Genomic DNA, 17,398 nt, shown 5'->3' with positions numbered 1-17,398 from the left:
TTAAATCCCCTAACAGGAGAAGTCTTTCATGCTCTAGAGCCGAGAGCGTAAGGGTTTCCAACAGTTGGGTGGGGAAAGTGGCTGCGGGGCCAGGGGGGCGATATATAAGATATCCTCTGATGCAGTATCCCTGGTGGACTGAGATGGAGAAGAGGCCAGTTTCGCTTTTGTCAAGATCCCTTCCCTCTAGCGTGCAGGTCAAGTCCTGTTTATGAATTATAGCAATTCCTCCCCCTTTTCCCTTTGGTCTGTCTATCCTTTTGATATCATATCCAGGTGGGAGGGCCATCAGAATGTCAGGTGACGAATGCTTACTCTCCACTCCTGAGGCGGAAGCCGGGAGGCGAGAGACACGTTGCGAATTGTGCTAACAGCTAAGCTTCGATTTTAAGATTTTTAGCTTGTATTTTTTTATGTATTTTGTGGCTAAACTGCCGACCTTTTAATCTACTTATTGAGGACTTCTGCAAATGTGAAAGACTGACGATTTTAGACTTTAGTTCACCTTATTTTAAAAGCACTCACTGGTAAAGCACTTGATTTCCGCTTACCTTAGACCCCTGCTGGACCCCCCCGCAGCCGATCTGAACGCTGCTAGGGGGCAGGAAAAACAAACAAACAGCCGCCATCGAGGGGGAGGTGGGAGGGGAGCGCTGCTGCTGCCTGGCCACGCCCACCCCGAGACACTCCCATAAAACTCCACTTTCTGCGACGCTGGGTAAAATGCTTACTCTCTACTCCTGAGGCGGAAGCCGGGAGGTGAGAGACACGTTGCGAATTGTGCTGACAGCTAAGCTTTGATTTTAAGATTTTTAGCTTGTATTTTTTTATGCATTTTGTGGCTAAACTGCCAACCTTTTAATCTACTTATTGAGGACTTCTGCAAATGTGAAAGAATGTCGATTTTAGACTTTAGTTCACATATAAGTGACACAAATGGAAAGTTCCAGGTGGCAGATGGACTGTGTCATTCTCTCTAAACAGAAATGGTTGATAGACATGAAAAAATTGATTAAAGCATTTTTTTATGGGGAATAAAGGCAGATGGTGGCCTTTATGGCCACACAATCTAAAATTTGGAGGGCATTAATAGTTGAATTTCAGCTCATGGTTGATACTGCCCTGTAGTTGAAGATAAGTTCTCAGGGGGAGAACTGAGGTAGACCAGCAGCTGGCTGGTGCCAAACAAGAGTTAAGGGACATTTTTTGTAATAGAAGAAATAAATAGCTTGTGGATGTTTCACCAGCGGGTGTACAAAGAAAGACAGATGAAAGGCCTTTTTTGGCTTGGTCCACCAGGGTGAAACAGGAAGTTGTGATAGAGTCTCTGGTTTCTGAAAAGGAAAGGATGATGAGAATATTTCTTCCTTCTTGATCACTATACTAAGGGGCTCATTATGATGTCAGTCGGAAAGCCTCCGACCGACAGTCAGATTCCCCTAGACGATGTAGGAACACATCTGCCGGACTCGGTCAGAAACAATTGCGACTGACCGATTACGATGCTCGCAGTCGGAAGCCGAACCGTTCAATCATTTCAAATCGGTTCTGACTAGATTCAGAGAATCCGAGTCGGTTGGAGCCGATTTCTACAGCTCAACTGACAGCATTTCTGACCGACGGATTACAATGTCAGATTCTGACAGCCTGTCCGAGTCGGACTGTTAAACACGAAAATGCTGTCAGAAGCTGATATGGGGACCCCTAGCAGGCCCCCTTTCATCCAGAGGTCTCCGGTTAGGGTCCATGGGGGTACCCAAGGGACCCCCCTATAAAACCATGCACAGTGTGGCAGGCACTATAGGGTGCCCCTGACAGAATGCAAGGTTTACCGCAGAGACATATTTTCCCCATAGGAGCCTGTTTTGTCAGTCGGAACACTGAAGACCTTCTGAACAGTGTTCAGAAGCATTGTAATCGATCGTGCAAAACCCCAGATTGCGACTCGGTCAGAACCAAATCTGACAAGGAGTCAGGCGGTTTAGTTTCTGCACAACATAGTAATCAGCCCTAAGTTGTACGAGACTAAATGCACAGCCTCAAAAGAAGCAATACATCACGATTTTCTGAATATCAATTTGCCACATCTATCAAGTATCTAGGCAGAGGGATTAATGGTCAATATTACAGCACTAGAAATCCACCAGGATTTAGTCTCAATGCCCTCCTGCAAGGCTTGTGGAAATGACAGCCTTCCAACTGAGTTCTATAAAGCATTTCACGAAGAGTTAATACCTTTTTTAGTAAAGCTTTTTAATTTTGTGAAAACAAGCGGTGAGGTTCCATCAATTTTTAAGGAGTCCACCATTGTCAGCTTTGTCAAAAAGGCAAAGAATCACTGTGACATAAATTCATATAGACCAATCAGTCTATTAAGCATTGATCATAAAGTCTTAATGAAAATCTTGCCAAATCTAATTATTTCAGCTGCCTGGAAAGTTATTGACAACAATCAAAGAGGCTTATGGCAGGAAGGCCAATGTCATCAAATACAGGATTTTTTAAACATGCACTAGACTTTTTAAACAATACCCAGATGCCCGCACTTATAATAGAGTTAGATGCTGAGAAAGCATTTGACCGCGTGAACTGGGATGACCTTTTTAATGGTTTTAAGAGGGTGGGGTTTCCTACTTAAAATACGAATGTTACGCAACTTATACAAAGGAGCCCCAGGTTTTTGAAAATTTCAATTTAGCAGGCACCGTAAATATAAATCGGGGAACTCGCCAGGGCCGCTGTTTTATTACAATGCAATCACCTTCACGGCAGTTGCAAAGTGTATATATTAGATTGTGGCTTGTGCTGCGGACTGCAGCACAATCCGCAATAGAAAATGTGCACTTTAAAAACATCCCTGCACTGTGTGGCACATGATGCAGGGATGTTAGGGGGGCACAAAAGGTGCCCTTCAGACCCCTTGTGGAGGGCCAGTAAGAAAGGGGTCCCCAAAGTTTACTTTCTGCATGCCTTTTCAATCAAAAGTGCGTTGAGTATGTTTTTTGAATACCAAATATGTTTCTGTATGTAGCTATATGGCTGTGCTACAGTGGCTCAGTAAGTCTGCCAAGGAGAGCAATGTGGCCATAATTTATTGTTGGTAGTAATTTTAGCCCCTACGACTTTTCATGTCACCTCTGCTGAGTGACTGTTAAGTTTACGGTATAGTTGGATATGGAATACTTGGTATGGGCTGCATTTTCCTGGCTGATGCAGTTGCCTGCAACATGTTTTTTCCACTATCTGCCTACCAGACTCCAAGGTATTTGTATTTGCTAGTTGCGCCAATTTTCAATGGTCCGTGTTGCCATTCAAGTTGGTATTTTTTTGGGTTCTGTGGCCTAAAGTCAGGATTTTAGTTTTCCTGTCGTTTACCTGCAGAGCATTTGTGCATTCTATAAGTGCAGTATGTGAGCTAAAGAACGATGATGGATTCAACCCAGATCTGTGACTGGGGGTGAGTGTCTGAAACGTTTCTGTGCTCCATCCATCATCTTCTTGTGTTTGCTTTGTTCGCCCTAAGTTGGCAGGGTATGCCCAGACATGGGTCCCTTGCTCACTTTGCCACTAGATTGAAGCTAGCCTGGCTGATAAGCGGTGTTACCCCAAAACCGGTCCCAGGATGCATGTTTCCAGTCCAGGGAAGACCTGGCTTGGCAGTTCAGGCTGGACTGTTCCCATGAGACACAGGGTCAGGACTGATTTGCATATAGCTGGGTCTGAACTGGGGTGGCAAAGTGAGCTAAAGAACGATGATGGATTCAACCCAGATCTGTGACTGGGGGTGAGTGTCTGAAAGTTTCAGTGTTCCGTCCATGATCTTGTCCTGTTTATCCAAATAGATAATGCCTCTCTGATAGGACATACGGATATTTTTCAATGGCTGGTTTATTGATTAATATGTCCCATTCTTTGAATTGTTATTTTCTTCCAGAATGTTCTGAACATCAATGTTGTCAGTCCACTCAATTGGTGTGGATTCTCTTTGGCTGATTAAAGCATTGCTCTTGATTTTCATAGAAGTCTAGTGCGCCGTGGTAAGGATGGATAGAGAGGGTATGTTTTTCTAAGAAGTGCATAATGTTAGACCTGTTTAGAGTGTCCAATGCACCTATCTTCTTGAACTCAGCGGTGAATATTAGCCCTGTGGACACTGTTGCTGGTGAATGTTCTTCATTTGCTCCCTTTTCAAGCGTTGTATTTTGCTTGAGAATTTGACTGTCATTGTGGCTAGACTGCAGACGTTCTTTTCTAGGACCTTGTTCATTTTGTGCAAATTAATTCCTACATCGGATGTCTCTGTCCATGGTACCTTTGACGGCTGTATTGAGCTCATTTTCTACCACACTGTGGTGTGTGTTTAGGCTTTGTGTTTACTAGTTCTCTTCATTGGTTTCAATTTTCCGTCCCTGGTTCTGCTCTGCTGCTCTTTGCTAGTTATTTTGATGTGGGCTACTGTGGTGTGCTCCCTGCCTGATTACTCCTGTGTCTGTTCTTATTTCCTCTACTTTTGCTGGTGGCACGGCCAGGTGTTCTGATGACCTCTTGCTTGTTGTTTTTAGCTACAATGCCCTCAATGTTGCTGTTCACTGCCAGTGAATATGGCCTAATTTGATTGTTAAGTGATTTTTGGTGCACAGACTGAGTATGGTTTTCCCCTTTCCCTTGTGGTTCCAGGTGTATGTGGGGTCCATTGTTTGTTGGTGTGTTTTGTTTTTTATTTCTGTCCATGACTCAGCTTTTTTACTATGTAGCCCCTGTTCGGGTGGTCTCTGGGTCCCTGTTTTGGGGGCAAAGTCAGAGTGTCTCTGGATGGGCTCAATGTGATGTTCTTAGTTCTATTCACCATTTTTGTGTAGATATATTTTTGCACTTAATGTTTTGTACCTTCTTGTGGTTTAGCTTCCTCAAGATAACAGGAGTAAAGGACAGGTTCCTCTATCCCCAGGAAACTACTGGGCTCACCTACTTGAGTCCATGCATACCAATGTCAATTTGGTTCGTGGTTCAATACCAGAACTCCAATCATCATCAGAAGTAAAGACAGCTAATATCTCCTTTTCTGATTAATGCATCAAGCAACTAGAGCTAGAAAAAATAAACTTTGGACAGCATTTCCAGCACCCCCAAAACGACTTGTTGCTCTCTAATAATGAAGGAATTAATCCAGGAACACGTGTCTTGAGTTACACAGCACAGACTGCACCAACAAGCGTGACAAAGAGTACTACCAAAGTAAGTGTTATCATGCACTGCATTTGTGCTGGGATGTGAGGCTGTGTGTTCCCACTCTACGTCTGTTAGAACTAGACTTCGAGAGGCACAGGAGCAAGCCTCTAACACGCAGCTCTCCATTTGAAATTGCAACTCTTCATATCTTCTCAACCAGATTCCAATTGAAGTGTCATGACATTGGTAGCTCTGAAAGCACTGTTTATCAGTGAATAGGGCAACTTCACTAATATAGCTCCTATTTGGCAGAGGCGCGTAACATCCCAGTACATTATGGAAGTGTGGGCCACAGGTAGGTTTCTCGCAGGAATATTTGGCTAGAGGACTGATTTTACTCTCATGCCTCAAAGGAGTTCAGTCGTTTTGTTTTTAATGTGAGTAAATTTAAGTATGAAGACAAGAAACAAGAAACTAAATGGAAACTTGTGTTGTGCCTCTATTCTAGACTCTGAGCTGTCCATCTTTCTTTCCACGTGCTTCGCCAGCCTGCTGCATTTTCTTGTTGTCCAATACAAGGGACTACCACACCGTGACACGTCTTTGATTGGACTAAAAATGATATGCCATGTATTTTTATTTTTAGCATTGTTAATTACAAATAAAAAATACAAGCGTGCAAAACCCATACTGGATAAAGATGTCACACATTACACATTTTACTTGGTAGCTATGTGAAAGTGACACAATCACTTTGACCTTTGATCTTTTAAGCACCTAACTCAGAAGGCCTGGAGAACTGCAGCAAATGTGTATAATGTATGAAAGGCCACAAAAATGTGTCTGCTCCCCTTTGAAGCCTGGAAATGGAACCATGCATGCTACTACAGAAAGAAAGTGTGTGAATATTGAGGAGACTTTAATGTCTCGAAAAGGAATACATTGGTAGCCATTAAGGTCCATTTCATGAGGAAAAGTCTCCTACAGGTGGATGTTACTGTTTGTGATTTTAGGCGATGCCTCGGGTATAACACTATTAAACTATTCAAGCAAATAGCGATTACTGTGTGGAACAGCCTTCCAGCAGAAAGGGCAAAGCCTTAAACAGTATATGAATTCTAACATGCCACAGAGAAATAATGGAACTGTGAGAGCTAGCGTGATGCAGGATGGCAAGAAAAATATGTGAGCTGATTGGATGGGGCGTCATTCCCTATGTTGTATCTTTTTTGATGGCTCTTTTGTAAGCAAAGCCTTTTGAAAGGAGACCGATGTGACTTTGGTTCCACATGGCCTGTGGCAATTCTATTTCCCCTTAAAGAGGGACTGTCAGACCGAAATCTGATTTGGGTCATTTACAGAGCTCTCTAGTTGGCTTGTGTAAAGTAGGAAATATTAGAACTGTCCTGATTTTTTCACTCACTTCACTTTGTATAGGTATTGAAAAGGATAATTAATTAAGATGCAAATTATTAAAAATAACAGCTATATCTGCAATGATTAACATAAACTTTTAAAATGGAATGGCACATATTTTAAATGTGCTTATGGCACTAGGCAGTCATAATTACTAGTATAGAACACATAAATTATTAAATGCAAGTTTTTGTTTAGCTACACGTGAATTTGACAATGTTGAAATGAGCACAATACAATTCGGAAACTTGACCTGAAAGTGAAATGATTTGAAATATTCATCATAACTGCAGAATGTTTCAGTTTAACAAATACATTCAATGTTGCTAAGAAACATCTGATTGTGATAACCGCTTCCTATTTACCCCACATTTTTTTTATAATACTTGAATAGAATAGTTGCACATTTTAAAAGAGTATTTCTGGTTTGTGTTAATGAAATGCATTACTTAACAGTATTTTTGCAAGCTGATGTTTCTCTTTGTTAGCATAGCGCATTGTTTACATGATGAAACAACATTAGAATGTTAAACTGTGTTCAATGCCTATAGGAACAGAGGTCGTTGAAACAATTTGCTACATAAGTAAGATACCTGTACTACATTTTGTGATAAAACTTTGCATGCTGCATGTTATGTTGTGGGAAAGGAAGGGCTGAACTCACTCTCAGGCAAATGCTGCTGTCCGATTGGATCTGACGAGGAGAAATCTACTACATGTTTTGCAACATTATTTTTGCCTTTTACAATAGTCTGTCTTCCTAGTTAGATTTTAGAACACTCAATGCTGTTCCACACAACTATTCCAGAGCCCCATTCCCTTGTCCCTTTTTGACAGTCATGGCTGCTGCTGCTGTTGTTCTTACTTTGTCTTATTATTGATGCTTGATTTCAATAGATTGCTACTGCAACTGTATGCTATTTGCTCTAATTACAGAGACTTGGTCTGAGTTTGATGAAGCACCGTTAATAGGAAGTTTATCTAATTGAATTCGATTCTGAGCTTTCTGTTCTCCTTATCTCACCCTTTTCTTTTGAATTCAAACTCATGAGCTGTATTTAGCTCCAAATTCTGGTCCTGTTTCTTAATATAGGGAACTTTGCCTTTATGGAACATCCTTGATGGACTATTTGATGATTTGTTCTAACCATATTTCATGGGAATTCTTTACACTTGAATTTATTGACTAATCTGAATAAATATAATCTTACTAAACTCTTGAATGAGAAAATACTCTTTTTAAATAATTGAAACTTTCATCATTGACCGCACAGTAGAACCGTCATTGTGATTTAACTTATGATGATGAAATACCTCCTAGTTCAAAACCAGGTGTCAAAGATCTGTTACCTGAGGTGAGTGGTACTTTGAAGCCAGTGCGGGAATGGGGCTCAACCCTAAATTGATGGTAAGAGAAAGTTGAACTACATTATTTGGATTTGGCCCCTCTCTGCACTATCAGTACTTTAAAGGTTTCATTTTATTCTGAGTTGCAAGTGATGTGAGCTTTAAAGTCAGGATTGGCCATCCATTATACATTTTACATGGGGCCTCTTGTGAAAAGTGTAAAATGGTTAGGTGGTTAAGCACCAAAATCGACCTGCCTTCTAGAAATGTTCAGTACTGAAGTTGTCACATTTCATGTGACACCTCCAGCAGGCCTTAGTTAGGAAGGATTGCAACCGGCCCTGGCAAAGTGCTCTGCCGCCAACCCCCCACCCCCCGTGGGGGTTGTGGGTGCTGCCGAGCACTTTGCCAGGGTCGGTTTTCAGACGATTTTGTTACAGGGCCGATTTTACAGCTATGCTGCAAAAACTGCCCTGTAACAAAAACGGCCCCCAGGGGCCCCAAACCGGCCCATCACCCATGTGGCGCACCAGGGGATTGCCCTGTGCCCGCTACAGCCAGTCAGGCCCTGTTCACCCTCCCCTCATCTTTTCCGCCTTCATTATCTGTCTACTTCCTCTGCTCCTACCCCCTCCCCTGAATCTTTCCCCTTGCCTGCTATATTTGTGCTTATAGTTTCTCGGCCTTACAAGTAACTATGTTGCCATGCTCTAATAACTGTGAAACCTTTGTAACGATGTAACCTGTAACTATGATCTGATGCACAGGTAAAGCACTCTGATACCTCTGGGTCTAGCCAGCGCTACATAAAACCTTTAAAATAAATAAAATAAAATAAATAAATTACAACATGGGTTCAAAAATTACAGTATAAACTGTTTTGTTGATTACAAGAACTTAATTGTACAACATATGGCATGTGACACTTGACAACCATGGCAACACCCATTTGTCTGTGGTGTTCCATTTTTTGTACTAATAAAATGTATGCTTCCATAAGTACATTCACTTTGTACACCAAGATTATTGGAAATCCTGGTGTAACCGCCTCTGGATTTTTAGCAATTTTTTTACTGAAAGTGATATGAAAAAAATCAATGATTGCAGGACTTTCTCCCCAACACCGCTGGTGATGATCAATCTGCCTTGGTAATCCAAACTATTATTCAAGTAGTTATTTGAAAACTGTACCATTTTGGACCATGCTTTGAAAATGTTGATGGAGGCAAAACAGCCAAGAGCACTCCTGGGAAGAGACAAGTTTACTCACTTTGCTCAGTCAAAGTTATTTGGGCACGAATGTCCACCTTGCCTCTTGAAAATTTCACCCACTGCCACTGAAAACAGGCCTAGCTGTGGTCACAATGGGGTTTAAAAATTAAAAAAAAGCTCTCAAGGACAATGATGACATATGGTACGTATCCAATGCTTTTTTTATATGTATGATTGAAGTTCCTGCCCTACTTCAGTTTTCTCAGTAACAATCTGGGATTTTTCTGATAAGGATGCAAGCTACTCCACCCACATTTCTAGTCAGTACCACCTATTTTTTTATTAATTGAGAGCCTTGAGGAAAATCCTCCATTTTCTACCTATAGATCATTGCTTTTCAATCATATAAGCTTTGAAAGGACCCTAACTGTACTATGGAATGACTTACATCTAGAATGCTGTAAATATTCAATTCAAATGCTTTACATAATCCAGGATATACCCCTAGATTCATCAAAGTCCCGGTTTGCGAGTCCTTAATAGCGATTATTAAGGAATCGCTATTAAGAACTTGCAAAACGGGATTCATGTAGGAATCGCTAAATAAATTGCGATTCCTACACATTCCTTATTTGCGATTGGCCTTTAGGCCCATAGGAATGAATGGGGAGTTATTCCTTATTTGCGATTAGCATTTTGCTAATCGCAAATAAGGATGCGATTTCAAAGGTGCTAGGGGTGTCCAAAGGACACCCTGTAGCACCCCTGAAATGTAAATTAAGACTTATGTTGCGCACACACATGTCCAAAGGACATGTGTGTGTGTAACATACAACTGAGAAAAATGTACAGAAGTGCATTTTTCTCAGTTTTCTCTATTTACCACGAAGTCAGACTTTGCGGTAAATAGCGGCAAAAAATAACGAAATCGCAATTTATTAATGGTTCATGAATAGCATTTAAGGAATCTCAAATTGAGATTCCTTAAATGCGATCGCAATTTGAAAAATCGCAATTTTTTGCGATTTTTCAAATTGCGAGTTCATGACCCATTGATGAATTCCAAATGCCATTTTTACGGGCGCAAACGGCCAAATTCTGCGATTCGCACCGTTTGCGTCCGCAAAAATGCTTCATGAATCTAGCTGATAGTGTCCTGACATGGTCTAGTTCTTCCCCATTGTCTTCCTATTTCTCTCACTCTAAGAAATCTGCAGAGACACCAATCCAAAGCACTGTCTAAGCAAAATACTTTGACCCAGGTTCACTAACAATTTGCATTGTGGTAGTGCAATGTTGTTGGTACAGCCATGACACAAAATCATAGTTGAGATTCACAAAGCCATGCAAATTTTGATTCGTGTGACGTTGCGTCACATTTGACCCAGAAAACAAACAACACAAGGCAGTGCATTAACATGCATCAGAGAGGTGTTCGAAGGGTGGAGCATTAGCATTCCTGTGCATGCACCTATGAATTTCAGTGTGAACCCAGAGTTACTAAGGACAGTAAACCTGATATTGCACCAAAATGGAAGGCCTACTTGAAGCTGGCATATTGAGGAGAAATATCCTTATTTCTCTGTTACTTCCACTTAGCACGTGCGTATTTATGCAAAGAGGAATAAGCCTCTAAGGATTGATTTTGTTTTTGTTCAAGAAAGGTCTCCTTCCTGCAAAAAAAACAATACAGGCCACAACACAGTCACTATTGCACTCTGGAAAGGGTGTCTGCATTGACTTCATACTGCCACAAGCGAACCAGTGCAAGGAGAGAGCAGAAATCCACCTTATTCTATAAAAGATGGAGTATTTCTGCTCTCTCCCTTTCCAGAAGCGCAGCAAATTCCCTTACTGCATTGTGTGAAAGATTAATACATCCGGGACTTTGTTCATGATACGAGGCACTTTCTCGTCAGAGTCCTGGATTTACTAAGAATCTTTTTACCATTTACAAAATATCTTGACCCTTTCCCCTGACTTCTCCTTCCTCTTTGTGGACATAAACGTCTATTGTCTACGCAAAGAGGGTTGATGTTTTATCTTACCTTGCACTTGGTCCAGGAAGGCCTTGCCTACTTTTCTTCATTCAAATACCAACCACTTGGCATTCAGGAAAACAATTAAACTTGAATTTTTGCTTCCTAGCTTCCAACTAATCTTACTCCAGTAGGCGCTCAATGCCAGGACATCCTTTTGGTGTTTGCGCGCTTACAAAAATGCCAAATGAATACACTTCACATAGATGCATTTTATAGGTGCATTTCCTAAAAATATTACAAATATTTATGCAGATGAGCACATCTTTTTCACAGTTCAAAAGTTCAAAATCAATCACTTGGGGAAAGCAGGGCAGACTTGACAAAGAGCAGGTACTGGTGTTTTGTAGGGTTGTTTTCTTTGCCCATCCATTTTTGTTAACTATTATCATAAAGAGCTTTCTAATTGTTCCTGTCCCATTAGAGAGGAATTATGAATATTTCATCAACTAAAACATGATCTGGCTGCTTTAAAATTTAAAGCTATTCTAATAACAGCACCAAGATTTGATTCCTCATAAATTAGCATAACAATTTTACACATATTCTCTAGAACACAACCTTGCTCTCCTTTGACATTGTTATGAAAAGGCATTTAAAAATTGGATTTCTAATAGTAATGAACTATTTTCTGTTATTTTTTTAATAATCAGGGAAAGGGGATTGTTCAGCCACTTTTGTTAGTTTCTGTACAGTCTGTAGTATATATTATTCGCTCGTCATACAAACTCACACACGCACACAGGTATGCATGTTTCTGTGTATATGTGCGTGTGTCTGTATATGTATATATATACATAATTATATATATATATATATATATATATATATATAGAGAGAGAGAGAGAGATCCATATCTATATACATATATATGAAAATCATGCAGCATTACACATTCTAAAAACAGACATTAACTCCTCCCTTGCAGATAACGGAACCGCTCCGTCATCAGCTGCGGTTGTGCTGTGCTGATGACGCAGCGGTTCCGTCATGGCCCGCCCGATGCTCCTGCGCGGCGCGAATTCTGCACCTTCGCTGAACGTTCTATTGAGCGGGCGTGGCAATGACGGAACCGCTCCGTCATAAGCACAGCGCAACCGACGCTGGTGACGGAGCGGTTCCGTCACCAGCAAGCGCCCGCCGCATTTCTGCCCCGCCCCCTTAGCACTGCGGCTGAATAGCCGCCGCAGTGAAGGGGTTAAAAGCTCCCACGTGTTTGCTTATTTATACAACGTTGTGGCTTTGTTCTTTGTCACATGAAAGAGAGGTTAGCAGATTTCGTTTTGGGAGTAAATCACACCTCAGCTACGTGAGTTCATATTTTTGCTTTAATAATGGCTCCTGTGTGTGGGCGGCACAAACTGTGCAGCAGAGGTGTTGATGGTCGAGCTATCTTCTGTCATGGCTGCTGGGTGTGGGCCTGGCCAGCCACATGACTCCATAAGCTGTTCCAGAGAACATTCTGACCATGTCTAGGACAAACCTTGTGCTGAGAAAAATCATCCTCTGTTGAAGCAATAAAAAAGTACTTCCTAGGCTAAAGCACTTTAGTTTCAATTGGGGACATATATGAATATGAACTTATAATTTGTGATTAGCTATCAGCAGTGCTGCCCAGGACTGTGAGAGGCCCTCTGCACTTTATTGGTTCTGTTGTTCGCCATCTAAACTGGAACAATCAGAGTGCATTCTGCATTGTGGGTCATGTTGCCCTTGCTGAGTCAATGCTTTATAACCATTTCCCTAGACACATACACGCCCAAGAAGTACTAAGCACATAAGAAAAAGTAGTTCCCTGAATTCAAGCAATGTCAGCAATAAAAGTATACAAGGAATCCAATCAGAACACATTGACTCTAAAATGCTTCTGCTAGGGAAACACACAAGAGAAGGGAGGGAAGCTACTGACTTAAAATGAGACTTAACAGGAGACAACTGTGATAACAACAATGCTACCCAATCATGAGCATGGTCTGACCCAAAGGCCGCTTTGTAAATATTGGAAACAATAGACCAGGCCAACAGTTACCTAAAGCTGTGTTAGCCAAGTCCCAAAAAAGGTCACCAAAGTGTTTATCATCTGCCAATGCACGCACAATATTTTTGCTATCAAGTACCATCACAATACCAGTATTTCAATTCTGAGGCCTAAGCCATTTATCAACTTTTACATGAAACACATGTACACCACTGTCAGCTGTATGCAGTGTCTCCCTGTTAAGTCTAAATTTATTGTAGGCACAGATGTGTTTAAGAGGGCCCTACTACTGACTGCATCCATATTTTGTAAAGATCTGAGTACTAATAATGTGCAGTGATTCACATTTAATCAGCAGACTCTTCATCGTTTCATCTGTTAGACAAAAGATATAACCTTTGTGTGTGGCTGACTCCTCCCGATGTGTTTTAACCACTTCAAACACTATCCAGTGAAGCTGAGGAACAACAACATTTGAAAACACATTTTACCTTATACATGCCATTCAGCATTGATTCTCTGAAGCCTTGTTTCCTCCTGAGGAGAATAACGAAGCAGTTGAATTGCTAACATTGTGGCCAGTAAAAATTGATGACATGGGCTATTGAGTTGTTTTAGGATTATTTGGTATTCTCTCCTGAGGCTCAGCCGGGAGTGGATGTTTGATTAACTATTTGCTGAATTGTTGCTAATTTGCTGCTCTAATTGCGGATTTGCACACTTGTAATTATTTTAAAACTGCACGCTGCTGGTTCTTTTAAATAGCGCTTCTAATTTTATGGGAACACATCGTACCTGTCCCCCTGCAGCCTCAATCTCCGGCACTGGTTAGCCGGGCATTGGGATCACAGGGCCGCCATTTTGGGTAGGTCGAGAGGATAGCAGGCTATGCTTTCTCGTCCCTGACGTTATTTAACCACAGGATGATGCAAGCGTGCAGAGGGCGCGCCAAGGGCGAGCCAAAGGCAAGCCCCAAAGGCAAGCCCGTCTGCGCCTGTCCACGATCGTACCGCGCTCAGCGCCAGCCATTATGCTTGTGGAGGCCCAGGTAACCAGCAAAAAATATATTTTGATGGTCCATCTCTAAAGGAGCTTAACCCTAGTACCAATAATCATGATTGCAGCTGCATTGATCCTATGAAGCACTCGCCAGGTTCACCGAAGCCCTGTGTAGGATGCAGAGTTACAATCCCAAAGTTACGTTTTGATACCATAGAGAGGTTCAGACCTCAGGTAGAAAATTCAGGGAGAGACATGGTTTGGAATTTGGTCCTGATGAATGTGAGATCTTTGGTCAAACACAGCTTAGAATGTGCTTTATTTTTGTAAGCCGAAAACATTAAAATAGCCTTCATTACTGAATCCTGGACGGATAATGCTTCCGGACCGGATCTTGTTAAGGCGACACCTCCGAACTTTGTGTGCCATACCCTGAACAGGCCCAAGGGAAGAGATGGTGGCCTAGCGGTTATCTACCATTCCACACTTTGTGCATCTTTTAGCCCTGGAGAGGTGGAGGGTAGTGATGCTTTTGACTTCTCCTTCCATTTATCTCCCCACTATACCTTTCAAGGGTCACTTATTTACAGACCACCGGGCCCTAGAGGACGTTTCATTGAGCGGGTGAGTAAACTCATCGAATCGGGTATTCTGTTTAGTTCCTATACCATTCTAGGAGATTTTAACTCCCATCTGGAAGCCTCCCTAGATCCTGGCTCAGTTAAACTCCTAGATTTAATGAAATGCAGCAACCTTGAGCAGCTGGTAATGGAGGCGACTCATCACGCAGGACATACGCTTGATGGTATTTTTTCAAACAATCCGCACCTGCTAGTCACCAAGATTGCGGCACTTCCATGGTCGGACCACAAAGCGGTCTTATTTGATCTTTCCATTCCAGAGCATCTTTCGCAGAAACCAGCTAGAAAAAAGAAGCTGGCAATAGGAGCGTGGAATAAAGTGGAAGCCAAGGATCTGTGTGAAACCTTAAATAAGACTATGGGGTCGCCTCCTCATAATTTAGAGGTGCTACTCGCCGCTTCTCCAGCTGGTTGGAAACAACTGGGAACGTGTTGGCCCCAATAAAAATGACTTATCCCACCAGATCACGGCCTTCCACCACTTGGTACTCACAATCATTCCCGGAACAAACACTGTTATGTAAACACCTGGAGAAAAAATGGAGAACAGAATATAAGGAGTCAGATAAGAAGAAGTACAAAGGCGAACTTTCCACATACAAACAGCAGAATAACCAGGCCAAAATTCAATTCTTCTCTATGAAGATTTATAAAGCAAAAAACTCAGCGAAAGAATTGTTTAATACTGTTACCAGCCTGGCTGTAGGAAGGGGGAGGCTCTAGTTGACGCAGTGCAACACTAGCGACAAGCAGGGACTCTCTCTTCCTCGTCAGGGCTGAGGGTTACCTTCCAGACAACCTCTGCTTACCCTCTAGGTAGTGTGGCTTAAGCAGTCGTAGGCTAATCTTTGGGGCACATAGGGTTGAACACTTGCAATATTACACCGTCACAACCAACCCACCACACAATGAGACCAGACTGTATTCTGTAAAAATATATATCTTTATATAGAATTCAAGCAGGCTTATGAATACAGTTATCAGACTTTCAAGTAGCGGTTCCAAGTTACTTAGTTCAAGTTGCCACAGTTCTTTCGAGCAATAAGAGTTCTTTAGGGCCTTCTGCCCAATTCAACAAAGTTCTTGTGGAGCAGGCGGCTCCCAGGGGATCTGTCCCACGTCGCGTTGCCTTCCCGGGGTCGCTGTTCGTTACGGCTCTCAGCCGAGCAGTTCACGGGTCATTCGGGGCAGCGGTGTTCTGTGGCGGCAGGGTCCTCTCCTCGTCGTCCGCTCCGACCCTGGAGGCGGCGGTTGCGTGGTGGCGGCAAGTGGCAGTACGGTCCTCAAGTGCAGGACGTACCCAGCCAAGTGCCGGTGCAGCTGTGCGCTCACAGCTGAGCTGTCGGGCAAGGTACCGACCCAGGGGACTCTCACAGGGCGACTGTCCGTCTTTGCAAGTGGATTGGCTGCTCGTTGCGCAGTCAACTCGAGAGCTCGGACCGGACGGGTCCTCCTTCGCTTTGCTCTCGGGCTCCCGGTGCAGTTGCGGTCACGGTGTTCGGGCCAGCGGCGGCTGGTCCTCACTTTGCTTTCGCTGTTGCTTTGGGCCCCGGTCACGGTGGTCAGGTGGATGTCGTTGCCTTGGAGGAGATTCCTCCGTCGGTACTGCAACGAGAAGCAGCACACGCAGTTGCTTTCTTCAGGGTGTAGCGCCCACTGGTCCTGGGGCACTGGTCAGGGGGCAAGTTCAGTTGCAAGCCCTTGGAGATCTTTTAGCAGAGTTTGGCACAAAGTCTTGTAAAGCAAAAGTCTTTTCGTAGTCTTTCCTTTTTCCTCTCCTTCGGCAGCAAGGCACCAGACACAGGCAAGAGACAGCACTCTTCCTTGTCCTTCCCGGTCCTTCTCGTCGGGCAGAGTTCCTTCTGTAGCCCAAACAGGATCTAATTTTCAAGGAGCAGGGCTCCTTCTTTTATATGGCATTTCTTTTGTTCTCGCAGGCCAGGGGGGCCTTTGCATAGCCACTCTCAGTCCTTGAGTACCCTGGTGGGTGTACTCCGGCTTCTGCTTTCAGTGTGAGGGGCAGGCGCATCAGGAGGTGGAGCCAGCATTGTGCGGGCAGGGGCGGCCAGAGTACCTTGTTGATGGGGGCTTCGCCCTTCCTGGGCCAGGTGCCGGCTGAGTCATCAGTCGCTCCCCAGGAGGGTGGAGCCAGCATTGTGGTGGCAGAGCACAGCTACAGTTCGAGTCAAGAGGCACTCCTACCTCCCACTAAGGTGTAATCTGCGCATTCACCACCTGTCATCCTCCCAGCCCTGTCACTCACACGTCCCAGACAGTCAGATACACATACCAGCAGAGGCGGGCTGAAATGGTTAGGCAAGCAAATGCTATCTTTCTAAAAGTAGCATTTGCAAACCCAGGATACTAAAATAAACTTTACTAAAAGAAATATTTTATCATCCTGAGTTCAGGCATACTAAACACGACGCGCTACCATGCTCCTTGAGCCTGCTGGGATTATAGGGTGTAATAATTCCAGCAGCTCTGTCTGGCCTAATGGAGCAGGTAGCCTTCAATAGTGAGATACGGTTTTGGTTGTAAGTCACTACTAGGACATGCCCCACACATCAGGGCTTGTCCTACCTTACACCTACAAC

The sequence above is a fragment of the Lissotriton vulgaris genome, chromosome 8, assembly GCF_964263255.1.
Source record: "Lissotriton vulgaris chromosome 8, aLisVul1.2, whole genome shotgun sequence".
Taxonomy (NCBI): Eukaryota; Metazoa; Chordata; class Amphibia; order Caudata; family Salamandridae; genus Lissotriton; species Lissotriton vulgaris.
Note: the sequence above shows the minus strand (reverse complement) of the source record.